Source organism: Scyliorhinus canicula, chromosome 1 (assembly GCF_902713615.1).
Source record: "Scyliorhinus canicula chromosome 1, sScyCan1.1, whole genome shotgun sequence".
NCBI lineage: Eukaryota > Metazoa > Chordata > Chondrichthyes > Carcharhiniformes > Scyliorhinidae > Scyliorhinus > Scyliorhinus canicula.
The window spans coordinates 71,637,414-71,664,496 of NC_052146.1; the positions used below are offsets into that span (position 1 = coordinate 71,637,414).

A 27,083-nucleotide genomic window follows, 5' to 3' on the forward strand; every position below is an offset into this window, starting at 1 on the left:
CTAGGGGCTCAGACACTTAGAGCAGTAGATTGTCCACATAGAGGGATACTCTATGCTCCCTGCCTCCTCTTCAATGCCTCTTCACCCCTTTGATGACCTAAGTATCGCACTAGATGGCCAGAGGTTCAATCACCAGAGCGAACAGCAATGGGGCAACGGGCATCCCTGCAGTGTGCCCGTGTGCAGCCGGGCATAGTCTGAGCTCACCGTGCTTGACTGGACACTTGCCATGGGAGCATGATATATCAATTTCACCCACGCGCTGAATACTGGCCGAAACCCAAATCTTTCCAGGACTTTGAAGACCAGGTCCCTAACCTGGGCTATCTACCTTGTGGCCACCTGCCTCCTCAGCTGGTGAGCCAGCTGGTGCCTGGCCTTGTCACCATACTCGTAAAAGATCTTTCGTGAGTGACGGAGTAGGTTCGTCACCTTCACGGTTGATACCAGCTTAAACTCCATATGTAATCTTTTCCTTTCTGTTAACACTTCTGTCGTCGGGGCTGCGAGTACTCAACCTGAAGCCCTTGTCTGCAAGGAGTATAGTATTCAGCCTCCAAGGATCTGGGCCCGACTCAAATTCAATCTCACATCCACATAATGTGGTGCATGACCTGAAATTACAATCACTGAATATTCAGCCTCCCACGGAAGCACAGATTTCTCCACTGCAAAGAGTATTCAGGGGTACATCCGATGGACATGAGAGAAGAACTTCCTCTCTCTCGGATGACTGAACCTCCAGGTATCCACAGCCCCCGGTTATGGGCCAGGGTTTAGAGACCCCAAAGTGTATCATGGAGTTCACCTGATCCACAACTTTTAATAGATTGTGGTATGGGGAGCACACGGCCCACTCTACAGGTGTGGTACAGCAGAAATGGAAACATATTTTTTAAAGCAAAACAATGTTTATTCTATGAACTCAAGTTAACCTTTTTAAAACATACAGTGAACATCTTAACAACCATCAATTATACAACCCCCAAAGAACACAACACTACGTAATTCTTACTTTGCTTTTAACATCCATAAGACTTAAAAACATCTTTTAACAAAAAGACATCAGGCTTAACTTCACTACTGAGAACAGTTACCACGTTGAAATCAGCAAATGGACACTCATAAGCTTGCAGAGATTCACACACATCCTGCTGTGACTGCAGCTTCTCCAAAACTAAAATGAAACTAAACCCACCCTGCAGCAAAAAGCCTAAAGCGAAAGTAAAAAGCTGACAGACAGCCCAGCTCCATCCACTCTCGGACATCACTGCAGTAATAAACACCAATTTCTTAAAGGTACTCTCACTACAGATATTTCTATACACACCCATTTATAAACACCCATTTCTTAAAGGTAGTCTCACATGACACCCCCCAACTGTTCCATGAATACCGTCAGTTCTCTCGCCATTCCTGACTTAACAAAAGACCTGGGGCTCGACCCGCCTAACCTTGGGTCCAGCACACAGTTGAAGTCACATGCCCACGCACCACACACACATGCACCACATGCACCGCACAAGCACCACACACACATCATGATCAGTTGATTAAAGTCAAGGTTGGGGATCGCTGACAGTACTTTCTTGATGAGGTCTACATCATCCCACTTTGGGGCGTACATGTTCACTAGCACCACTGGCACATTCTCCAGAACCCCACTCACCATTACATACATGTTCCCTCCCCCCAGTCTGTTATGTGTGGGCCGTTGTGAAAACCACCCTTTTATTGAACAGGATAGCCATCCCTCTCATCCTGATGTTTGCTATACCCAGCTCTTCCTTGACCTCGTCTGGTCCTTGATCCTCAAAGATGTTTCTTGTAGAAAGACAACATCAGCGTTCTGGCTTTTCAGGTGGGCAACCACGTAGAACCTCTTGACCGGACCATTTATCCTCGTTGGTCACTAACCTCATTCAACTCCTCAACACAAGTAAGTGCATGACCCGCATTCTGCCCGCCCGCCCTCCCCCCCTCTCCATCCACCCCCTTCGAATATCCATCCCCTTCTCCCCTGCCCCCCTTCAATCTGTCCGGCAACTCCCGTAACTTTGTGCACCCGTGCTGAGTTAACAGCCAGCACATTCTTTCATATAAAGCCGTTTGCCTCCTCCAGCACATTAAAGCAATATTCTATCTTTGAAAGTAACCCAAAGTTTCAACGGGTATAAAATTCCGAGCAAGATTTTACCCTTAAATAACGCCGTCTTGGCCTTGTTAAATTCTGTACGCCGTTTTGCTAGGTTGGTCCCAATGTTCCGATATATTCGAACGGAATGTCCCTCCCAGTTACAGAACTGTGTGGTCTTCGCCCATTTTAGTATACGCTCCTTGTCCTGGAGCTTATGAAGGCGGATGATTACTGCCTGCAGCGGTTCCTTGACTTCTGGTGCAGGGACCGGTGGGCCCGGCCCATCTTGAGGTGTGGGGGGATGTTTAGTGAAGGTCCCCTCACCTAGCTCCCCAATCATTTTAGCAAGTACATGGCGGGATTCTTACCTTCGACGTCCTTCCGTAATCCAACGATCCGTAAGTTCTGGAATTGGGCCGATTCTCCTGGTCGGTCTGCCCTGGAGTATAGAACTTTTGGACCGCCGCCAGAATCGCAATTTCTACCTCTAATGAGGCAATTGGTTTGTCGTGTTCCAACTCCACCTTCTTTATCTCCCGGATTGTCACGCCTTGCGACTCCCACCACTGCTCCGCCCTTACCAAGAGTCCGTGAAGGTGCTCCCGCTGATTTGATCACCATGGCCAGGTCTTCCTTCAGCACCTGTCTGTGCCCCTGGAATTCACCTGTAATGAATGCTGTCAGCTTTTCCATGGAGGACAGGGTGGCCATCGACGGCCTGGTAAGGCCCACTATATTTTTCTTCATACTGCCACACAGATCCTCCAAGTCCGGAGCAGGGGTTTTGCTCATTTTTTTTTCCTTTGTGCTTTTCGTTACCGCCACTGACATTCCACACCGGCGGGGCTACTGAAAAAGTTCTATTCTATCCAGCTCTTTCCAACAACGATTCCCTTTTACTGGGGGAAAAAGGTCCAAAATCAGGTTTACAAGTGGGGACCACCCTGTGTGCGACCGTCCAGTTCATGGACGCCACTGGAAGTCACCTTAATTCATCTTTTGTGTAATTTTCTATAACTTCATAACTTCTGTCTAATTATTATGGAATAGTTCAGGGAAACATTGAGCCTCACACAAGAGCTACTGCTTCTGAAGACCATGGCCCAGTACTTTTTATGTGTTAATTAAATTTCCCTTGACCCAGCTTCCTTGTATGCTGTAAATCATTCTTCTGTAAAGCTGCAATTACATTTTTACAACATAAGGATGATTTACATGATTCAGTCCCATACAAGTCTCATGTTTTTGACTCAATTTGATCTTGGTGTCAACACATTTGAAACTACTCCAAGTTAATGATGCTTCATGGTTAACATTAGCATGTCACAGAAGTGATCATTTAAAGGTTTCTTGATGGGAGGAAACTTTTCTTGTGCAATGAAATCTTTTGGAAAGGCTAACAACTTTTACTTTACTGTCACTGAAGAGAAATAGAAGGCGTCACGAGAATGTTCTGAGAGTCTTGGAGAGTACATATTGAAATATAAAATCCTAGTTGCTGGGATGTTTGAAAATGCAGTATTGTTCATTTTCTTTGTGGCTTTCAAACTATACCAGGAAGAAGATTTTCTATTCTCTCGAGTGATTATTGAGTTTTATTTTAGTCAACCTCAGTCTGGAATGCATTTTGCAATGAGTTGTTCAACTGAGGCCCAGCTGCCTAGTTATTCCGCTGATTCCAATGGCATCATTCAAAGAATAGCAAGGACTTCTCCCAGTAGCTGTTTGCTCTTCATGACACCTTGCTATGGACAAATTGGCTACCACACTTGCTTGCAAAACAGCAGTGAGCAATGTTCCTCTAAGTGCGCAGCCTTGCAGCAAATCAAAGTTCCCATGCAGACCGTGCACAAGTCAAGTCCTTTAAAATGCCGCACAAACAAATTTAAAGGGTCACAAGCTAAAACATAACTCTACAAAAAGAATCAAAAATAATGTTGGTAGTGACCATACTCAAAAATAGTTAATTGATTTGTAGGATGTTTTGAGAACATAATGAGGTGAAACGTCAATGCAACTTTATTTTTTTATGACCTCCTTCCTCTATGAAAACATGCCACTTCCCGTTGTTAAGGCTCTTCCCATCCTGAAAAATTGCAGTATGATTAATACTGCCGAGAAAACAAAACGATACCAGCCACATATACTTCCTCCTCTTTACTTCAGGGACTTTGATGGCATTTTCTCAAATCTCTATTTCCATTTCCATATCCAATCATCCCACTGTCATCTGCCCTTTCTGAAACTCAAGATTCAGCACTGTATGGTATCGCAGTAAGAAAGACACCTAGCTGTGTTAATCAGAGACTTGATTAAGTATCACGCAGATATACAAAGTTAATACTTAACAATTGCAATAGATATACAGCGAGATTCAGCACTGACATCTCCTGCTACTGAACTCACTTGGGCAGAGCCTTCTATTCTTTTGTGTTTTGTTCACCGCAGCCTGTCTGGCTTCTAGACGTGTGCCAGCGATGTCCTGTAGTTCCTTTTCTTTTATCCCCATCGAGCTCTCCTTACCATGCTATGTTAGGCCATAGTTTGTCCTGGCCAATATGATGGATCAAGCTAAGGTCATTGCTAGCTGATGGACTCCCTTTGCCCCAACACACAAGCAATTACAGATGTTTCCTGTTGTTTTTCAATAGGGTTTAAGATTCACATTTCTGATAATAGGTCAACTTCTGCAAATCTGAAATTTCAATTTCACTTGCCTTTCTTTTAGCAAGCACCAAAATCTCCACATTATCTTTTTCATTGTTCTTACACAAATGTCTTCACAAAATATAATCTTATCAAATTATTTCACGAAACAAGCATTAATAACCAGTCTTCAATATGCTCCTACACATTATATAATTAGTTCTATATTTCATAAGCATACAACATGGTATGACCTCAACCACTGTTTGAACTGTATGACTCAACATGAGGTTGTCTTTCATCTGTGTAACACCCTCTTTCTCAATGTGAGTGGTTTTGCGTACACACATTCCAACAGTGATAATTGACATTTTTCAGCTAAGCTAATCATCATGTTTTGCAGTCCAGCCTTGTCATTACAGTTTCTTAAGAATATTAGAGAATGATTATTATATACAACCTATAAAAATCTATTAAACCCAGCAGCACCTCTCCATTGCTTTTTCTTACAAATTCCATTTTGCATGTTCAGCAACTTCCAGTCTGAAGGAGAACAATGGGCTTATGTTCATTCTGCTGTATCTTATTCATCTGGTCTCCTTTGAGTCACCGACAACAAAAGCATCACTCATCTCACTAAGTTTAGCTGTCATTGCCTCGTTTCTAACCTAAATAATTATCCAATTTTGTGCTAATCAAAATTCATTTTTTCTCTGATAACATTACTGTTTTAGAAACTCCAGTATTTACCAATTCCAATGACAGAATTATCCTTTTTGAACTTAAACAGCAGCTAGTGTATCTATATCCTTGCTCTGTCTTTGAATTCAGTTAACTTCCTAGATCTTTTCCTCCCCTCCATCTTTCTTACACTTAATTGTTCGTCATTTCAGAGCGCTTGTACATGTCTATTTCCTAAAACTACTGTAACAAATCACACCATAAACTAATCCCATCTTATTTGACAGTATAAGTATGCCAACTGGGATTGCTCGTTTTATCCATTCCAGGTCAGTCAGCTTCAGTTTCCTTTACGGCCGGTGTGTTGAAGCCGAGACATTGCAATGGGTTCTACCTCAATACATTCTTTCCCAGATTGCATAACTGTAGAACCCTTTGCTCCCTCCACTGTTCTGCTCCTCGTGTAATCCTAGTGTTTTGAAACTTTTACCCTCCACAAACCTCTCATGGCCTCTTTTCCTACTCAGAACAAAGCTGATCGAATAAGCTTTTGATAACCCTTTCTATTCTTTCTCTTCCCAGCACAGTGTCCATTTTTTCGTAGACCTTTGGTAAATAATTTATATTAAAGGCATTTGCCGAATTTTTCAAGATCCAAAATGGAGAAATCCACACTTGGGCTTGGTGATATGGATGTCCAGACACAAACACATGTGTTGGAATTGCTCAGGAAGTTTAAACTCCATTTGGGATGATTTGTGTTGCCTGAGACATTGCATGAATGTCTCTTATACTGATTTCCGTGTTGACAACTTGGGAAGATACGTGGGACATACCTGTAATTATGACACTGGTATAACTCAGTGATTAGCCAGTGTAACTAACCTGAGCATCAAAATCAACCACCTCAATCACCCACCGACCAAACCTGACTCTCTTTCACTACCAAACCTCGTGACCTGACCAAACTATCCTCTGATCTGAAATAACTCTCCCTCTAATCCGATGAATCAAGCCGATCTAACTACCCCTTCCGCCCCAATTAACAGCTCCCAATCCATCACTCACCCAAATGCCCATCGCCCTGCCCACCCACTCACCAGTCCATCTGCCTCCTCGTCCACCCAAATAACAGCAGTACTTAAATTGCACCATTTATTTTAAAACCGTTTTTTTGCCAGCTGCATTTCAGAACGCATACTGGTATTGTAAATACAACTTTCATTTCGGCATCTGTATTTCATTGAGAAGTATGAAAGCCATGTTAAATTCATTTTTATAATATTTCCTCTGTTTGGTCCCATGAATGTCACAACTATCAAGTCTGCCTATAGATTTTCTTCCTTAATGCACCATGTTTGAGTCTGTGGTTTTTCTTCTTGGATTATTTTCTTGAATTGTTCATGTATATAAAAAATGACAGCACAACTACAGGCATTGCAATTCAACTGAGTTTATCCCAACCTACTTGATCTAACTCGGTGTCCTAATTCCGAGTTTAAGGAAAAACCTCTTAATTTTTTTCACAGGATGCAGGGAAAACTTAAATCAGTTGAAGTCCTTAGCAGAAATGTAACATTCAATGACAAAGCAAGAGATATCATGAGGACCATGCAGGCTCACCTGTCACATTAAAGGTCAGAAACAATGGTGGCCCGCGAGGGTCAGCCGACATGGGCCCTGAAGATCAGTCGGTTGGTAAATGTGGGTCTCCGGGGGGGGGGGGGGAGTTTGAAAAAACACTGCTCTAATACTGAGTGGCATGGTAGCACAGTGGTTAGCACTGTCACTTCACAGCTTCAGGGTCCCAGGTTCGATTCCAGGCTTGGGTCACTGTCAGTGCGGAGTCTGCACATTCTCCCTGTGTTTGTGTGGGTTTCCTCCCACATGTCCCGAAAGACGTAATTTGGACATTCTGAATTCTCCCAATTCTCCCTCTGTGTACCCGAGCAGGCGTCGGACTGTGGCGACGAGGGACCTTTCGCAGTAACTTCATTGCAGTGTTAATGTAAGCCTACTTGTCACAATAAATATTATTATCATTATCAATAGGACTCCATTAAAGAGCCCTCCTCCTATCCCCGTCCTCCTTTGTTTATCCCAAAGAAAATTCTCGCTCTCTGTTTTCCCATGTTTCCCACTCACCCAGCCGTGGGGACAATTTCTCTGAGTTTATCCAAAGTAAATTCCATTATTTCACTTGCTCCTTTACTGGTTGGTCTCCTCTCAGCCCTGCTCCAACTCGCTATGTTGCTGCTGCTCCAATTTTGCAGGAGTGCTGGTCCCCATGCCCATTGCATCACTCAGTTTCCCATTCACTCATTCAAGTCCGAACTCCCAACCTTCTCCTGTCTGCCCACCTGAGCCCCAATCTGCCTGACTGCATATAGTCTGTTTCTCGCCCTGCTTCAGCCCCAATCCCTCAAAATCAGTTTCCCTTTTATCCCCGATCTCCAGTCTCCCTCTCTCTTCCTAACTGAGTGCATCCTCCCAACCAAGCCCACCATGTCCCTCTTTCCCTGCTTGAGTCTCAATCTCCCAACACCCAGTCTCACTCCTACCCTCAACCCTCTTTCCCTTGTTCAGTCCTCCCCAATTCTAATCTCCCCAAACTGTAATCCAATTTCTATTCTCCCTGACTGGCTCCTTGTTTCCTCTCTTCCCCGGTCCATGCCCCAATCCTCTTCTTTAACCCTAATATCTAGTCACTTTCTCCTGACCCCTATTCTGCAGTCCCGCTCTCCCTTTATGGGCTCCGAGTTCTGAAAATCCCTGCAAACTGTTCTGTTATGCAATATTATGCATAATGTTTATCTCCAATTTAAATTTTCTTTCAAATTAGATTTCAACTATGTAAAGATTCTGTAAGCAAATTTATACTAAAATAAAAGTTAACGCAAAATACATGAAAATAATTGCAAAACATACTTATGGTCTTAGCTGGAGAAACTTTCTTGCCCCTCCACAAATAGCCCTGCAAGGCTTCCCAACACCATAAACTATTGGTAAGGTGTAAACTATGGTGGGTGTGAGTTGTGTGTTTGGGAGGGGGGTGGTGCAGTCAGACATCCCGGTTTATAAATAAAAAAGAGAATATGGATAACAGTACTGTAAAGGGTACACAAAAGTCCACCTTTGATGAACAAATTTGCTTTTATTTTGACAGCACAGTGGCTGAGGGTACATGAAGAGGCAAGGAATTCTTGTAGCAACAAGGAAGAGTAACTTTGAGAATCCTCATGAGTGAGAGCATCAAAAAGCAGAATATTGCAGGTGCTGGAAACCTGAAATAAAAAGAGAAACCAGAAACAAAAACATGAAAATGTTGGAAAGACTCAGCAGGTTATGGTGGTACAGATGCCTAACCTGTGGAGCAGAGAGAAGTGGCTTCCTTACACGCAATCACAATAGGAGGGCTGAGTGGGAGCGATCCTCTAGTATATGAGTGGGAAGAAAAAAGGTACCCTAATGTTGAGAGTGACGAGCATTGGTATGTTGTGGGGGATTGGCACAAGAGAGTGATGCGCCTATTAACAAAATAGATTGTGTGGGAGGAGTGAGGGACAGTCTTAGATTTTAGCTGTGTTGGGAGCGCAGCTGGCAGGGCGAACATAAGACCTAGGAGCAGGAGTAGGCCATCTGGCCCCTCGAGCCTGCTCCACCATTCAATGAGATCATGGCTGATCTTTTTTAGACTCCGCTCCACTTTCCGGCCCGAACACCATAACCCTTAACCCCTTTATTCTTCAAAAATCTAACTATCTTTATCTTAAAAACATTTAATGAAGAACCCTCAACTACTTCGCTGGGCAAGGAATTCCATAGATTCACAACCCTTTGAGTGAAGAAGTTTCTCCTAAATTCAGTCCTAAATCTACTTCCCCTTATTTTGAGGCTATGCCCCCTAGTTCTGCTTTCACCTGCCAGTGGAAACAACCTGCCCGCATCTATCCTAACTATTCCCTTCATAATTTTATATGTTTCTATAAGATCCCCCCCGCATCCTTCTAAATTCCAATGAGCAGTGAGCACTTGTAAAATAATTGTCCCCCATCGCAGTGTGAGAAATGGCTATTGTTGGCGCAATTGTCTTTGTGAAATGTGCTTCAGTACACTTTGAATTTCTGTACAGGGATGAGCTTTTGGAACAGATAAGTTCTGGAATCCATCCGAAATCTTTGCTGAGTCAGCAGATCTCAACCAGTTTGGCAGTAACCGTGCTACAATTGACTTCAGCACCCTGTGTTGGATAGGAAAATCAGTCTAGGTGTATCACCATCAAGACTCCTCCTCAGAAGTGGGCATTAGGAGAATTCAGAAACCTTTTTAAAAATTACTTCATGTGATGTGAGCACCAATGGCTAGGCCAGCATTTGTTGCCCTTCCCTTAATGTCCTTGAGAAGGTAAGCCACTTTTTTGAACTGCTGCAGTCCATCTGATGTAGGTACAACCACAGGGCTGATAGAAAGAGAGTTCCAGGTTTTGACCCAGGAACACTGATATAGCTCCAAGTCAGAGTGGTGTGTTACTTGGTGGGAAACTTGCAAGTGTTGGTGTTCCCATGAATATCCTGCTTTTCTCATTCGACGAGGTGGAGAAAGGTGCTATCAAAGAAGGCTTGGCGAGTTGTTGCAGTACATCTTGTATATGCTCTGCACTGCTGCCACTGTGAACTGCTGGTGATAAGAGTGAATGTTTAAAGTGATGGAGGGTGAGCAGATCAATTGGGCTGTTTTTTTTCTGAATGTTATTTTTTAATATTTTTATTCTCTTTCACATTTTCTCCCGAATTTACACCCACCAACAATAAACAATAATCAGCAACAGATATGTCAATCCCCATAACAATAACAAAGACCCCATCCTCCCACCAACCCCCAAACATTAGCCCACATGTGAACATAAACAAATGACAAAAAGGAATCAGGGATTACCCATAGACATCCTTAATATACACAGCCCCCTCCCCCCACCCCCACCCCAAACTAATGTTTGATGTTATCCAGTTCTTGAAAGTGCATAATGAATAATGCCCATGACTTGTAGAACCGCTCCGTCCTTCCCCTCAGTTCAAACTTAACCTTCTCAAGGGTCAAGTATTCCAACAGGTCCCCCCACCATGCCAGGGCACAGGGTGGAGAGGCTGCTCTTCATCCCAGCAGGATCCGCCTTCGGGCGATCAACGAGGCGAAGGCTACGATATCTGCCTCCGCACCCGTTTCCAACCCTATGCTGGGCATATCTTAGCTGACCAATATGCAGAACGTGCAAACATATTCCATTCCATACACCTGCAACATTTCACCGGCTCCTGTATACATGAGTGTAGTTTAGTCGTCAGCTAATGCAATCCTTGGCAAACAATTGAAGTCCTGATAAAGGTAGATGCAAAAGTCCTTGCGATACAGGGACCAATTCAGCTGATGGCATCCATGTAGCCAGAGGACAGAGACCAATGTTTGGGGACCTGTTCCTGGGAATATTGGGTGAATAGCAGCGGGGGAGGTGATGAACAAAAGAAGTGTTCGTGAAGGACAAGAACCCTGGTGTGTAGAGGCAATTCGGAAGTGGGAGGAGTGGACATAGGGGCTTGTAGGGGTGGAGGAGTATGTTTGTATGGGTTAACTGAGAGAATAATAAAAGTTTGTTACTGACGCACTGAACTCTAAAAAGAATACAGATACTGATGCTGAACACAGTAGCAGGAAATGCTATCCAAAGATAATTTTACAGGTCGCTGATTGCAAACTGCCTAGCTACACTGTGGCAAAGAAGTCTACAGCACCAGCTTCTACATCAGCCTCGTGTGGTCATACACTATACTGCAGTGAGAATTTACCGAGAGAGAAAATGGAAAAAATGGTCAGGCGATCTTCGGGGATCATTTTTGATGACCTTTTGGTGATCCATTCTACCATCCCGTGACCCATCAGCAGGTCGCAATCCCCACTTTGAAAATCACTGGCGTATGCAATGGAAATTTGGAACTTGCTCCACCAAAATACTCCAGATGCTGGACCCATTGAAATTTTCAATATTAGGTTTTTGTTGGTAGGAGTATCTAGGCCTATAGAATTGAGGTACAGATGAGCCACGATCTAATTGAATGCCAATACTGACTCAAGGCACTGAATTGCCTACTCCCGATTCTGTGTTCCTACATGGCCATGGCCCTGAGTGAAGGAGTAAAGCATCCACTGAAAACTGTATGACTTTGTTATTTGAATGATTTAGTCACTTTTGCCTTCGTTACATGTTTGAATGGTAGATTCAAAATAATTGATGGATATCTGCTGGTGATTTATTCTTCAATGGAACATATTCTAGTTCTGATTAGTTCTATTACTTTTGCATACAGATAATTGATAATTTTTTGATAAATTAGATAACATGTTTCTTGAGCCAATAATGATTTTTACACCTCTGTCAAAACACTTGCGGATTTCATCTTGATAGCAAGTGTGTGTGTATATAACACAAGCCTTTTCATCTTAGGATAGATATTGATTTCTCAATAGGCAGACTTTCTGGTCTTGTCTCTGATTGGTTACTGAAAAGACAGTGTCCTGTTTTAGCATCTTATTTTCAGAAAATGCTCTCTCTCATTTTGAATGATCCTAACTGTACCGGTATCAGTGGGAGACTTGACACACAGTGATTTGAATTAATGCAACGTCAGAGGGTAATTCTGTACCCAGAATCCATCTCGGTGCAACTGGATTATTCACACTTCATCCCACATCTAGTACTTGAAACCGCGTGTAGTAATTTCAACTCATTATAGATTTACACTGAAGTCTTGACTTGGTGCACCCTCATAATTCTGTGATGTTTAGACATAGCTAGAAAAGGGCCATGACTTTTTATATGTTCTGAAGGAAAAGGTAGCTCCGCTATGGAAGCAAAGGTACTGCATGCTTGAGGTTAGAATGAGAGAATCTGAGGGACGTCGGTGCTAACGCCACTGTGCGAGAATCATGATTTAAGCCGGGGGGATGGATAGTGTATACAGAAGCTCGATGGAAGTGGGGCTCATCAAGGTGAGGGATTTGTATTTGAAAGAAGGATTCGCCAGTCTGGAGGAGCTAAGGGAGAGGGTAGAGCTGCCGAGGGGGAGTGAGTTCAGGTATCTGCAGGTTAGGAACTTTGCGTGAAAGATCTGAAGGATGTTCCCTAAGTTGCTGGGATACAACATGCTGGGGCCTCACGGTAGCATGGTGGTTAGCATCAATGCTTCACAGCTCCAGGGTCCCAGGTTTGATTCCCGGCTGGGTCACTGTCTGTGTGGAGTCTGCACGTCCTCCCCGTGTGTGCGTGGGTTTCCTCCGGGTGCTCCGGTTTCCTCCCACAGTCCAAAGATGTGCGGGTTAGGTGGATTGGCCATGCTAAAATTGCCCGTAGTGTAAGGTTAATGGGGGGATTGTTGGGTTACGGGTATACGGGTTACGTGGGTTTAAGTAGGGTGATCATTGCTCGGCACAACATCGAGGGCCGAAGGGCCTGTTCTGTGCTGTACTGTTCTATGTTCTATGGAGCGACTGCTGCTTCCAGATGTGGAAGGGGAAGGAAGAATGGGGATATGCACAAGTGGCTGGGGGAGTAGGGAGGTGAGCGGGCGGTGAAGACCAAGGAGAAATGGGAAACGGAGTTAGGAGGGTAGATCAATTGGGGAGTATGGAGTGAGGCACTGTGAAGGGTAAACGGGGCCTCCTCTTGTGCAAAGATGAGCCTGATACAATTTAAGGTGGTGCACAGGGTGCATATGACTCGGACGAGAACGAGTGGGTTCTTTCAGGGGGTAGCAAATGTGTGTGAGAGGTATGGGCGGGGGCCAGCGAATCACACGCACATGTTTTGGAGTTACGAAAATTGGGAAGATTCTGGGTGGGAGTGTTCGTGGTCTTAGCCAAGGTAGTGGAGGAGGAGGTGGACCCGGACCCTTTGGTGGTGATTTTTGAAGTTTCAGAGAGGGCGGAGCTCACGGAGAGGAGGAAGGCCTTCACCCCTCTGATTGCACGGTGGCGAATTTTGCTGGAGTGGCGGTCGGCATCGCTACCAGGGATAGCGGCTTGGTTGGGTGACCTGTACGACTTCCTGCGGCTGGAGAAGATAAAGTATGAGTTATGGGGCTCAGCGGGGGGGGGGGGGGGGGGGGGGGGTTTGAGAAAAGGTGGGTGATTTTTGTGACCGTGTTTGAGGAGCTGTTCATCATTGGGGGAGGGGGAGGAGGACGGGAGGGGATGGTTAAAAGGGGGAAAAATCTGTACAGAGTGTATAAGTTGATTGTTGGGAAGTATGTTTCCCACGGCGTTTATTCATTGTAACCTGTTTTGATACATATTTGTAATACAATACATTTTTGAAGAAAGAATGAGAGAATGAGCTTTATAAAATCTGTGAAATTGGTAACAATGTGAGGTAAAAATATGAAATATAAAAACGGAAGTGTTGACTTGGTGTACTAAAGCAAGCTGAAGGAAGTTGTGATTAAAGCACTGTCAATGTGATGAAAGTGTTGCTGTATGTGCTTCTGTTATGTACTGCATTGATTATTAAATGTGGCTCAGTTGGAGAACTCTCACCATTGGAGGCTATAGGTCCAAGTCTCACTCTAAAGACTTGAGAACAAAATCTAGGGCGAAATTCTCCGACCCCCACGACGGGTCGGAGAATAGCGGGAGGGCCTTCCCGACATTTTTCCCGCCCTCCCGCTATTCTCCCCCACCCCCCGCCCAACTCCCGACCCGAATCGCTGCCGCCGTTTTTTTACGGCCGGCAGCGATTCACAGCTGTTCGATGGGCCGAAGTCCCAGCCCTTTACGCCGTTTTTACGAACGGCAAACACACCTGGTCTGGCCGTTCGTAAAAACGGCGTCACAAACTCGCTTTTCATAACCATGGCACCGATTGGCACGGCAGTACCATGGCCGTGCCAAGGGTGCCATGGGCCCGCGATCGGTGGGCACCGATCGCGGGCACCGGGCCCGATGCCCGCGCACTCTTTCTCCTTCCGCCGCCCCGCAGTATCCATTCGCGGGGCGGCTGAGGGGCAACCCGGCCCGCGCATGCGCGGGTTTCGCGCAAATACGCGATGACGTCATCCGCGCATGCGCGGGTTGGAGTCTTCCAATCCGCGCATGCGCGGCTGACGTCATATGACACGTCAGCCGGCGCTAACTCCGGCAAGCGGGCTTAACGATATTCGTTAAGCCCGTCATGCCGGAGCCTACGGCGTCGGGCTGCTAGCCCCGACCGGGGACCAGAATCGGTTCCCGGTCGGGAAGGGGCGCGCTGGCGTCAAACCCGCCCGGGTTTGATGCCGGCTTTACGATTTCTCCCGTTTTGGGAGAATCGCGCCCCCTAGTCTCTCACTTCAGTACAACATTAAGGGAATGCTGCACTGTGTCTTTAATGTAAAACGTTAAACCCAAGAGAATGCAACAGATCCCACGGCACTATTTTGAAGAAGAGCAGGGGAGTTTTTCCCGGTTTCCTAGTCTGTATTTCTTATTCAATCAACATCATCAAAACATAATTGATCGGTGGAATGCCACAATGGAGGGCCTTGCCTTTGCTGTAATTGCAAAGCCCAAACATCCTCACTCAGGCTGGGTGAGACAGGAATGGCAAAGTATGCTCTCAGCTGCAACAGCGTGGTGTAACTGGAGTGCAGTGAGGACAGACAAGCCCCCTTTTTATGGTGTTGGGTCAGGCCAGGTAAGACCTGGCTGGTCAGAGGGATGGGGTCAGTGTGGGGGCATTGTGCTGGTGGGTCAGGTGTGTAAGAGGAAGGGGGGGGGGCATCCTGTACAGGTGTGGGTCTTTACAATAGTTAACTGGAAGTTAGAAGTGTAATTTATTTCCCCTTCTAATTCTTTCAGAATAACATAAGGGTAAAACTGGCAGAATTCATCCAATTTTAAATTGCTTTGTTGACGGTTCTCAGCCCAGTGCAATTGTCCAAGGGAAGTTAGCCCTTCTGGGAAATTATCAGTAAACCCTTATGTGGAAACATCCTCGAGGAATTCTTCAGCGCATCATTGGATTACCCACCAAATGCAACTCTTGGGAACCAGGAAGTTATTATCTGGTTGTTACCATTGCCCTTTGGGGAGTTTGCGATGCACAAATTAGTTGCCCCATTTCCTACACATTACACCAGTCACTACACATTGAAAGTACTTTGTTCACTGTAAAGTGCTTTGAGATATCCTAAGACAGTGAAATGTGCTATAGAAATGCAAGTTGTTTCTTTTGCTCCTCTCTGTGACAAGAAATCTATGCTGATAGGGTGCTGATCCAGTCAGCGACCGGTAAGTTCTGGGAGTCTCATTGCCATTTTGTTCAGAGCTTTCTCTCACTGTTTGACGAGCAACAGGTTCAGGGGCCCTTACTTTTTCTGTCTAGAGATAGAAGAGTTTGAGCATCCTCTAGGTCATGTAAACATTTGGGAGTCTCTTTTTATAATGATCTTTATTGTAACAACTAGGCTTACATTAACATTGAATGAAGTTACTGTGAAATTGCACCTCTTTAAGGCAGGAACAGTCTTGGCGGCAAAGCTTTGTCGTGAGTTGACTTTATTGAGACAAATTCTAAACTTGGGAAGTTTAAACTTGGGACAAATTTATTAAATTCTCAGATAAACTATGTCAATAAACTTGGGCTCTGAATTATGGTTTCAGGTGCAATGTATTCCCATTTCAAGATCTGGATAGCATGGCGCACAAATGGTTTCTGTCACTGCTTTGTTAGTTTGGTCTTTGAGCCTTTCTTCCTCTATTTTTTTTCTCTCCCTCCCTTGTCGCTTGTCTTGCTTTGTTCTGGTCTCTGGGTGGTCTTTCCCTCTACCACAAAGGCAAACTCAGGGCATCTTCTGGCTGTTATCCAATTATTGTGTATTTTATGTTTGCCCTATTATGTATTTTCTTTTCATGTACGGAATAATCTGTGAGCTTCACGCGGAACAATACTTTTCACTGTACCTCGGTACACGTAACAAATTACCAATCCAATAAACCAATCTGTTTCTGCATCATGTGTGAGGACACCTTCCTCACCAGAAATAATTGACGTGGTTGTTGCTGACCATACATATTTATCGTCCTTTGTATCTCTTTTTTTTCTAAATGTTTATTTATTCGAATTTTCAATTTTTTACAAAGATTTGCATGAAACAGAAAAAAGGAAAAAGACAGCTACAAGTGTCTTTGTGCAACAGTAACAGCACAAAGTAGGCCAGCATGGTGGGGCAGTGGTTAGCACTGCTGCCTCATGACGCCAAGGACCCGGGTTCGATCTCAGCCCCGTGTCACCGTCCTTGCGGAGTTTACACATTCTCCCCATGTCTGCATGGGTCTCACCCCCACAACTCAAAGATGTGCAGGATAGGTGGATTGGCCGCGCTAAGTTGCCCCTTAATTTAAAAAAAATTATAGCACAAAACGATTATAAAATGTCATGAGATTAAAGTTACAAGTGTTCGGCAAAAGAAAAGGCTACCCCAAAATCTATAGGTTAACCCCCTCTCCACTCCCAAGAAAATGTTAAGTACATAACTTTATAATAATAATCGTTATTATTGTCACAAGTAGGCTTACATTAACACTGTAATGAAGTTACTGTGAAAATCCCCTCGTCGTCACACTCCGGCGCCTGTTCGGGTACACAGAGGGAGAATAGAGAATGTCCAAATTTCCTAACAAGCACGTATTTCGAGACTTGTGGGAGGAAACTGGAGCCCCCCGGAGGAAACCCACGCAGACATGAGGAGAATGTGCAGGCTCTGCAGACAGTGAATCAATAGTGCTTATCACTGTGCTACCGTGCTGCCCGGTAAACTCTATACCCCAAATTCCTAAACGCTGACTGTGTCTAAATTTTTGAAAAAAGAGATAAATGGTTGCCATCGCAGGTAGCATCTCAACCGAACCCCTGATGGTAATTTAATTTTCTCCGAATGCAAAAAGGACACTAAATCCCCAAACCAGCCAGGGGCGTGAGACAGAGTGGCCGACCTTTAACCGGGCAGTATCCGCCTCTGGGCCAACAATGTGGCAAGGGCAATAATGTCCACCTCTACCCCAGACTGAATTGCTGGACAGTCCGAAACTTGAAATACAGCCACCAGTGGGTATGGCTATCATTCTAATTGGGCAATATTAGAACATAGAACATATCCATTCGGCCTATCGAGTCTGCACCAATCCACTTAAGCCCTCACTTCCACCCTATCCCCGTAATCCAATAACCCCTCCTAACCTTTTTTGACAATTTAGGGCAATTTAGCATGGCCAATCCACCTAATCTGCATGTCTTTGGACTGTGGGATGAAACCGGAGCACCCAGAGGAAACCCACGCAGACACGGGGAGAACGTGCAGACTCCGCACAGACAGTGACCCAGCAGGGAATCGAACCTGGGACCCTGGTGCTGTGAAGCCACAGTGCTAGCCACTTGTGCTACCATGCTGCCCTATTAGACATAGTGTTAAAAAAGGAAGCCCAGAAGCTGGTGAGTCTGGGGCAGAACCAAAACATGAATATGATCTGTGGGGGTAAGCGAACAGTGGTCATATGTGTTCTCAACATTCGGTAAAAACCTGCTCATCCTTGCCTTGGTCAAGTGTGTCCGATGTAGCACTTTGAACTGAATTAAGCTGAACCGGACACACGAGCATGTGGAGTTGACTCTGTATAAGGCCTCTGTCCAAACATTGCTCATGTGTGTGGGGCCCAGTTTACTCTCCCATTTTGCGCTCACCCCTTTCAGTGGGGAGGTATCAGATGAGAAAATGTGGCCATGTAGGTCTTGAGATAGACGCCCTGCCTGGCTGAGCCGAGGATAGAGTCTTCTCCAGTAAGGTGGAAGATGGAGCCAGAGGAAAGGAAGGGAAGGGCGTACGGGTGAAATTGTGAACTTGAAAATAACAAAAAGGATTAAAGTTGGGTTGCTGAAATTTGCCCTAATTCTTTAAAGCTGGCAAACCTCTCCTCCATGAACATGCTACCAAAGTGCTTGAGTCCTTTCAATTTTTACAAGCTAAAGGTTGAGTCCAGCCTTGAAGGTAGAAGATGGTTGTTACAGACAGTACAGATATGGGGCCAATAAAGACCAGGACAGGAGTTTGAAATGTTGTCGGCACTGTTTCCAGATTCTAACAAAGCAGACCACCACCAGGATCAAGGAAATTCTGGCAGGTGAAAAGGGGATGGTGCAGTAACTGTGGCTAGGAGAGTGGATGTAGTGCAAGAGCGAGCCTCCATGGGTTAAAAGGTCAAGTTTCCGCCAGGAGCCACCTTGTGCATGTCTTCCCCTCACATTATGCCACCAGAAGTCCCGTCCTTTGTATCTCAATGTTTTTACATGATGCGTGTTTTAATCTGAGAGAGATGAGCAGTTTTTCACAGACAGCCCTTAAGGTAATGTTAGTTTTGCTGTGACCAAGCTCTTTATGACTTGACGTAAACTCCCAGAATCTCTCCACCATGGCAACTTTTCCATATTGTGCCTCACTCTTGAATTTTCGACAGTACTATCCTACAAAGAAGAGCATCTATACAATGAAGTGTTCGTAAAGTGCAAGGTTAGATGTTAAAAATTAGTACTCTTGTTAGTAACCTAATAACATTACAGCCTTGTCCATCCAAACTGCCTACTTCCTGGAGACCATCTACCCAGGGACTAGTCCTTGCTACAATGACAAAGTCAAGTGTATGTTTGCTGTTTATTACTATCCTTCAGCTTTAATAAACACAGAAAGAGAGGACTTCTGGTGGTGGCCACGGAGTGAGTGGTCGCACAGAGGCTAGCTCTGGCTTGAAGCCGTTGGTTTTGGTACTTTATACCCGTTAGTGGGCTAGCTCCGGGATGGGAACCAATGGAGGAAGTCGGAAGGTAGTAAAGCAGGGACAGAAACAAAAGGCAGTAAGGGGGAAAGTATAAGGCACAGGAGCCATAGTCAAAAATCAAAAAGGGCGACAGTACAAGGTACAGTGACTGAGGGAAGCTCAGTGAATAGGCCCAGTAATACTAAAAGGAGTAAAACGGGAAGTAAAAACATAAATGGTAAGTGACGCGGCAGGTTGTTACATTAAGATATGGGTTCAACGACAAGGAAAATTAGGAGGAAAGTTAAGAGGAAATATAACTTAGGAGAGGTTACTGATCGAGGTGTTAAGATTCAAAACAGAGGTATAAAATCCAACATAAGTGTACTTTACCTGAATGCTCGTAGTATTCGAAATAAGGTAAATGAGTTGATGGCGCAAATCATCGTGAATGACTATGATTTAGTGGCCATCACTGAAACATGGTTAAAGGGTGGTCACGACTGGGAGTTAAATATCCAAAGGTATCAAACTATTCGGAAGGACAGAGTGGATGGTAAGGGATGTTGTGTAGCTCTGTTATTTAAGAATGACATCTGGGCAATAGTAAGGGATGACATCGGTGCTATGGAGGATAAGGTTGAGTCCATTTGGGTGGAAATCAGGAATAAGGCGAAAAAGTCATTGATAGGAGTAGTCTATAGGCCACCAAATAATAACATTATGGTGGGGCAGGCAATGCACAAAGAAATAACTGATGCATGTAGAAATGGTACAGCAGTTATCATGGGGGATATTAATCTACATGTCGATTGGTTTGACCAGGTCGATCAAGGCAGCCTTGAGGAGGAGTTTATAGAATGTATCCGCGATAGTTTCCTAGAACAGTATGTAATGGAACCGACAAGGGAACAAGCGGCCCTAGATCTGGTCCTGTGTAATGAGACAGGATTAATTAATGATCTCATAGTTAGGGATCCTCTCGGAAGGAGTGATCACAATATGGTGGAATTTAAAATACAGATGGAGGGTGAGAAGGTAAAATCAAACACTCGTGTTTTGTGCTTAAACAAAGGAGATTACAATGGGATGAGAGAAGAAGTAGCTAAGGTAGACTGGGAGCAAAGACTTTATGGTGAAACAGTTGAGGAACAGTGGAGAACCTTCCAAGCAATTTTTCACAGTGCTCAGCACAGGTTTATACCAACAAAAAGGAAAGACGGTAGAAAAGGAAAATTCATCCGTGGCTATCTGAGGAAATAAGGGAGAGTATCAAATTGAAGGAAAAAGCATACAAAGTGGCAAAGATTAGTAGGAGACTAGAGGACTGGGAAATCTTTAGGGGGCAACAGAAAGCAGCTAAAAAAGCTATAAGGAAGAGTAAGATAGACTATGAGAGTAAACTTGCTCAGAATATAAAAACATAAAAGTTTCGACAAATATATAAAACAAAAGAGTGGCTAAGGTAAATATTGGTCCTTTAGAGGATGAGAAGGGAGATTTAATAATGGGAGATGGGGAAATGGCTGAGGAACTGAACAGGTTTTTTGGGTCGGTCTTCACAGTGGAAGACACAAATAACATGCCAGTGACTGATAGAAATGAGGCTATGACAGGGGAGGACCTTGAGATGATTGTTATCACTAAGGAGGTAGTGATGGGCAAGCTAATGGGGCTGAAGGTAGACAAATCTCCTGGCCCTGATGGAATGCATCCCAGAGTGCTAAAAGAGATGGCTAGGGAAATTGCAGATGCACTAGTGATAATTTACCAAAATTCACTAGACTCTGGGGTGGTCCCGGCGGATTGGAAATTAGCAAACATGACACCATTGTTTAAAAAAGGAGGTAGGCAGAAAGCGGGTAATTATAGGCCAGTGAGCTTAACTTCGGTAGTAGGGAAGATGCTGGAATCTATCATCAAAGAAGAAATAGTGACGCACCTGGATGGAAATTGTCCCATTGGGCAGACGCAGCATGGGTTCATCAAGGGCAGGTTGTGCCGAACTAATTTAGTGGAATCTTTTGAGGACATTACCAGAGTGGTAGATAACGGGGAGCCAGTGGATGTGGTATATCTGGATTTCCAGAAAGCCTTTGACAAGGTGCCACACAAAAGGTTGCTGCATAAGATAAAGATGCAAGGCATTAAGGGTAAAATAGTAGCATGGATAGAGGATTGGTTAATTAATAGAAAGCAAAGAGTGGGGATTAATGGGTGTTTCTGTGGTTGGCAATCGGTAGCTAGTGGTGTCCCTCAGGGATCAGTGTTGGGCCCTCAATTGTTCACAATTTACATAGATGATTTGGAGTTGGGGACCAAGGGCAATGTGTCCAAGTTTGCAGATGACACTAAGATGAGTGGTAAAGCAAAAAGTGCAGAGGATACTGGAAATCTGCAGAAGGATTTGGATAGGTTAAGTGAATGGGCTAGGGTCTGGCAGATGGAATACAATGTTGACAAATGTGAGGTTATCCATTTTGGTAGGAATAACAGCAAAAGGGATTATTATTTAAATGATAAAATATTAAAACGTGCTGCTGTGCAGAGAGACCTGGGTGTGTTCATGCATGAGTCGCAAAAAGTTGGTTTAGAGGTGCAACAGGTGATTAAAGCAAATGGAATTTTGTCCTTCATTGCTAGAGGGATGGAGTTTAAGACTAGGGAGGTTATGCTGCAATTGTATAAGGTGTTAGTGAGGCCACACATGGAGTATTGTGTTCAGTTTTGGCCTCCTTACCTGAGAAAGGACGTACTGACGCTGGAGGGTGTGCAGAGGAGATTCACTAGGTTAATCCCAGAGCTGAAGGTGTTGGATTACGAGGAGAGGTTGAATAGACTGGGACTGTACTCGTTGGAATTTAGAAGGATGAGGGGGAATCTTATAGAAACATATAAAATTATGAAGGGAATAGATAGGATAGATGCGGGCAGGTTGTTTCCACTGGCGGGTGAAAGCAGAACTAGGGGGCATAGCCTCAAAATAAGGGGAAGTAGATTTAGGACTGAGTTTAGGAGGAATGTCTTCACCCAAAGGGTTGTGAATCTATGGAATTCCTTGCCCAGTGAAGCAGTTGAGGCTCCTTCGTTAAATGTTTTTAAGATAAAGATAGATCGTTTTTTGAAGAATAAAGGGATTAAGGGTTATGGTGTTCAGGCCGGAAAGTGGAGCTGAGTCCACAAAAGATCAGCCATGATCTCATTGAATGGCGGAGCAGGCTCGAGGGGCCATATGGCCTACTCCTGCTCCTAGTTCTTATGTTCAGAGGTGGACAGGGGCCACAGGTCCTTAAGGCAGAGACCAAGAGCGGGATATCTGCCACGGGTGGCGATTGTGTGGTTGCACAAATTTGTTGAGAAGGGACTGTGAGTGGGAGGGGAATCATATCTGAATTTATCAAGATATATGCAAGCTGGCAAAGAGGTGTTCAGGATTCAACAGGGCCAAGGCGGTCTTGTACCGAAGGAAGATTCGGTTTGGGTTCTGTACCCGGCGAAATTGTGGGTCACATATGAAGGCCGGGAGTATTATTTTGAAATGCCAGAAGAGGCTAATGACTTTATAAGGGGCTATAAATTGGGGGAGAACCGAGAGTTGGTTGAGATGGAGGAGCTGTAACTGTAAAGGTTGGAGGGTATGGTTATTGGATATTGACAGAGGGTGGGGTATTTTTCTTTTTCTTTTTTATTTTGGGGAGTTATAAGTTTATTGGTTTGTACGGGGTGGTAATTACTCTAATCCCGAAGAAGGGGAAGGATCCGTTGGAGTGTGGGTATTATAGGCCCATTTCGCTATTGAACACAGAAGTGAAAGTGCTGGCTAAGTTGGTGGTGGGGAGGATGGAGGGATGTGTGCCAGGGTGGTCGCTGAGGATCAAACGGGTTTCATAAAGGACAGGCAGCTCTCCAGTAGAATCAGAAGACTGTTAAATGTGATTATGCCTCCATCAGTGGATGGGTGCCGGTGTTATTGTCTCAATGGATGCAGAGAAGGCTTTTGATTGGGCGGATTGGGTTCTTTCAAGGGGTGGCCGATGAGTGCAAGAAGTGTGAGCGATGACCAGCAAATTATGCACACGTGTTTTGGGGTTGCAAGAAACTGGAGAGTCACTGGCAAGTGGTGTTTGGGACGTTATCTAAGATAGTTGCAGTGGAGGTCAGGCTGGACCCAATGGTGGCGATCTTTGGAGTATCGGAAATGCCAAAGCTGCTGGAGGGGAAAGTGGCCGATGTCGTGGCCTTCGCCTCTCTAATTGCCCGCCGAGGGTGGCAGCCTAGCTGGGGGACTTGTATGACTTTATTCGGTTGGAAAAGATGAAATTTGAGTTGTGGAGGTCGGCGGGCTTTGAGACATGGTGGGGGTTATTCATGACAGTGTTTGAGTCACTGTTCGTCGTGGGGGAGGGTAGAGAGGAAAAAGGGGAAAAACTGCACAAACTGTGGACTGTGAGGTTGTGGAGTGTGTTGTTTATGGTACTGTTTTTTGCACATGTTTGTAATAAAATAATTTATTTTTTAAAAACAGAAAAATCGTGTCCTTCATTAAAAGGTGTTTCAAGTAGCATGAGTGTTGTTGAAGGATTGGTTACAATTGAACTTTTAAAAATGAGGTAGCTCCTGTTCAGAACTCTGGATGGCATCAGATAGCTGCAAATTCATCATCCTCTTGTAGAAAGAAGACATAAAGTTCAGATGTGATCATAAATAATTAATAGCTAAAGTGAGCATTCGTTCCTTAGGGTGTAAAACTGGGGAAATAATAATGGGAGACAAGAAATGGTGGAAACAATGAACGGATATTTTGTACCAGTCTTCAAAGCAGAAGTCACAATAAGCATCCCAAGTTTAAGTGAAAACCAAGAGGGAAAAGAGAGAGAGAGGACGTTAAAGTGACCACAACCATCAGAGAAAAGGTACTGGAAAAACTATTGGAATTAAGAGCTGACAAATCCCCGGACCAGATGGCCTGCAACTTAGGGTCTTAAAAGAAGTAGCTGCAGTAGTTGCATTGGCTGTAATCTTGCAAAATGTCCCAGATTCTGTGAAGATCCCAGTGGATTGGGAATGTAACACCTCCATTCAAGAACAGAGGGAGACAGAAAGCAAGACACTATAGACTAGTTAGTCTAACAACTGTCATCGGAAAAATGCTTAAATCCATTATAAAGGAGGTACTAAATGCAATCAGACAGAGTCAACATGGCTTTGAGAAAGGGAAATCATGTTTGACAAATGTGTTAGTACTCTTTGAGGAAGTAGCAAGCAGGGTAGATGATTGGAAGCCAGTATATGTGATATATTTGGATTTCCGAAAGGCATTCAATAAAGGCCACAGTAAAGGTTACTACACAAGATAAGAACTCACTGTGTTGGGGGTAACATATTAGCATGGGTAGGGAATTGTTTAGGTAACAAGAAGCAGAGAATCAAAATAGATGGGTCATTTTCGATTGGTAATCTGTAATTAGTGGAATGTCAGAGGAACCAGTTCTGGAACCTTAACTATTTACAATTTATATTGAGGACTTGAGTGAAGGTCTGGTGGCTGAACTCGCTAATGACGCAGGGATGTAGGAAAGTAAGTTGTGAAGAGAATACAAAAGAACCTGCAAAAGGATATAGATAGGTTTAAAAAAAGTGTCAAAAATAGAGTACAATGTGGGAAAATATGACTTGTCCAGGGTAGGAAGAATTGAGAACCAAGATATTATTTAAATGGAAAGAAACTGCATAAATCTGTGATGCACAGGGATCTGGGCACCTTGCTACACGGATCACAAAATGCTAGCATGCAGTGCAGAAAGTAATTATGAAGGCAAATGGAATGTTGGTGTTAATTGCGTGGAGTATGGAACTAGAAGTAGGGAAATGATGCTAAAGGGTTGCCTGAGTGGGACCACATCTGAAAAGTTTGGGTCTCCTTACTTAAGAAAGGATATAATTATATGTAATGCAATGTTAGCACTCGTGTCGAGAGAGCTAGAATATAAGAGCAGGGATGTATGTCTGAGGCTATATAAGGCTCTGGTCAGACCCCATTTTAAGTACTGTCAGCAGTTTTGGGCCCTGTATCTAAGGAAGGATGTGCTGGCCTTGGAAAGGGTCCAGAGGAGGTTCACAAGAATGATCCCTGGAAGAAGAGCTTGTCATATACGGAGCGGTTGAGGACACTGGGTCTGTACTCGTTGGGCTTTAGAAAGATATGGGGGGATCTTATTGAAACTTACCACGATACTGAGAGGCCTAGACAGAGTGGGCGTGGAGAAGATGTTTCCACTCGTAGGAAAAACTAAAACCCGAGGGCACAGACCCAAACTGAAGGGATGATCCTTTAAAACTAAGATGAGGAGGAATTTTTTCAGCCAGAGTGTGGTGAATCTGTGGAACTCTTTGCCACAGAACACTGTGGAGGCCAAATCACTGAGTATCTTTAAGAAAGAGATAGATTCTTGATTAATAAGGGGATCAGGAGTTATGGGGAGAAGACAGGAAAATGGGGATGAGAAACACATCAGCTGTGAGTGAAAGGTGGAGCAGACTCGCATGTGTTCTGGTCCAGCCCCAAGTTAGTTGGGTACTGGGTCACATTTTTTGAGATTATGTCGGAGATCAGTCCAAAGATTTGCGGGTTAGGTGGATTGGCCATGCTAAATTGCCCGTAGTGTCCTAAAAAGTAAGGTTAAGGGGGGGTTGTTGGGTTACGGGTATAGGGTGGATACGTGGGTTTGAGTAGGGTGATCATTGCTCGGCACAACATCGAGGGCCGAAGGGCCTGTTCTGTGCTGTACTGTTCTATGTTCTATCATTGGGGTCAAATTAGCGCCATGGCTGCTGGTGGCGACCTTTGGGGTGTCAGACTTCCCGGAGCTCCTTGGGGGGAGGGGCTGATGTCTTGGCCTTTGCCGCCTTGATGGCTCAGAGGTTAGTCCTGCTTGGATGGCGGTCGACGATGTCACCCAGGACCTCAGCATGGTTAGGTGACCTGGCAGAATTCCTGCGATCGGAAAAGATTAAATATACCCTGAGAGGGTTGGAAGAAAGGTGGATGCCATTCATCACTTTCTTTAAGGACCTGTTTGTGGCCAGCAGGTAAGGGGATGAGGTGGGAGGATTAGGAAGGTAGGGGTTAAGGGAGGATAATGGGGCTGAGGAGAGATAAGGGATTTAGGGTTATTGCTGTTACTTTGTTAAAATAAAAATGACAAACTGTATGATATAGTTAAGCCTTTGTATGTAAGAATTTGATAATGTTTGGAATAAAATATGTTGAACGGTGGAGTAGACACCGTGGGCTGAATGGCCTAATTCTGCTCCGATGTTTGACGATCTTATAATTGCATCAGATGCAGTGCAGAGAATCATAGAATCCTTATAATGCAGAAGGGGCCATTCGGCCCATCGAGTCTGCACCGACCCTTGCCAAGACCACCCTAACTGAGCCCACGCCCCCACCCTATCCCTGTAACCCCTCCTAACATTTTAGATGCTATGGAGGCAATTTAGCATGGCCAATCTGGCTAACCTGCACTCCTTTGGACTGTGGGAGGAACCGGTGCACCCAGAGGAAACCCATGCAGACACGGGGAGAATGTGTAAACTCCACACAGTCACCTGAGGCCGGAATTGAACCTGGGTCCCTGGAATTGTGAGGCAGCAGTGCTGACCATTGCGCCACCATGCTGCCCCTTGGTTGATTGCTGGGATGACGAGATTGTCTTATGAGGAAAGGTTGAATCGGTTAAGCCTATACACATTGGAATTAAGAAGAATGGGAGGTGATCTTATTGAA

At 44.6% G+C, this 27,083-nt stretch overlaps 1 protein-coding gene and 1 long non-coding RNA gene across 3 annotated transcripts in view; one reads left to right on the top strand and one right to left on the bottom strand.

The window, feature by feature from the left end:
* Positions 1 to 4,750, bottom strand: part of LOC119963807 — a 37,029-nt gene extending 32,279 nt beyond the window's left edge. The window contains exon 1 of the long non-coding RNA XR_005460180.1: positions 4,544 to 4,750. This is a non-coding gene — a long non-coding RNA (uncharacterized LOC119963807). The remainder of the gene's footprint in view (positions 1 to 4,543) is intronic.
* The window catches only part of ppil2 (peptidylprolyl isomerase (cyclophilin)-like 2), a 488,471-nt gene that overhangs the window by 313,506 nt on the left and 147,882 nt on the right, over positions 1 to 27,083 (top strand). The window lies entirely within an intron of this gene.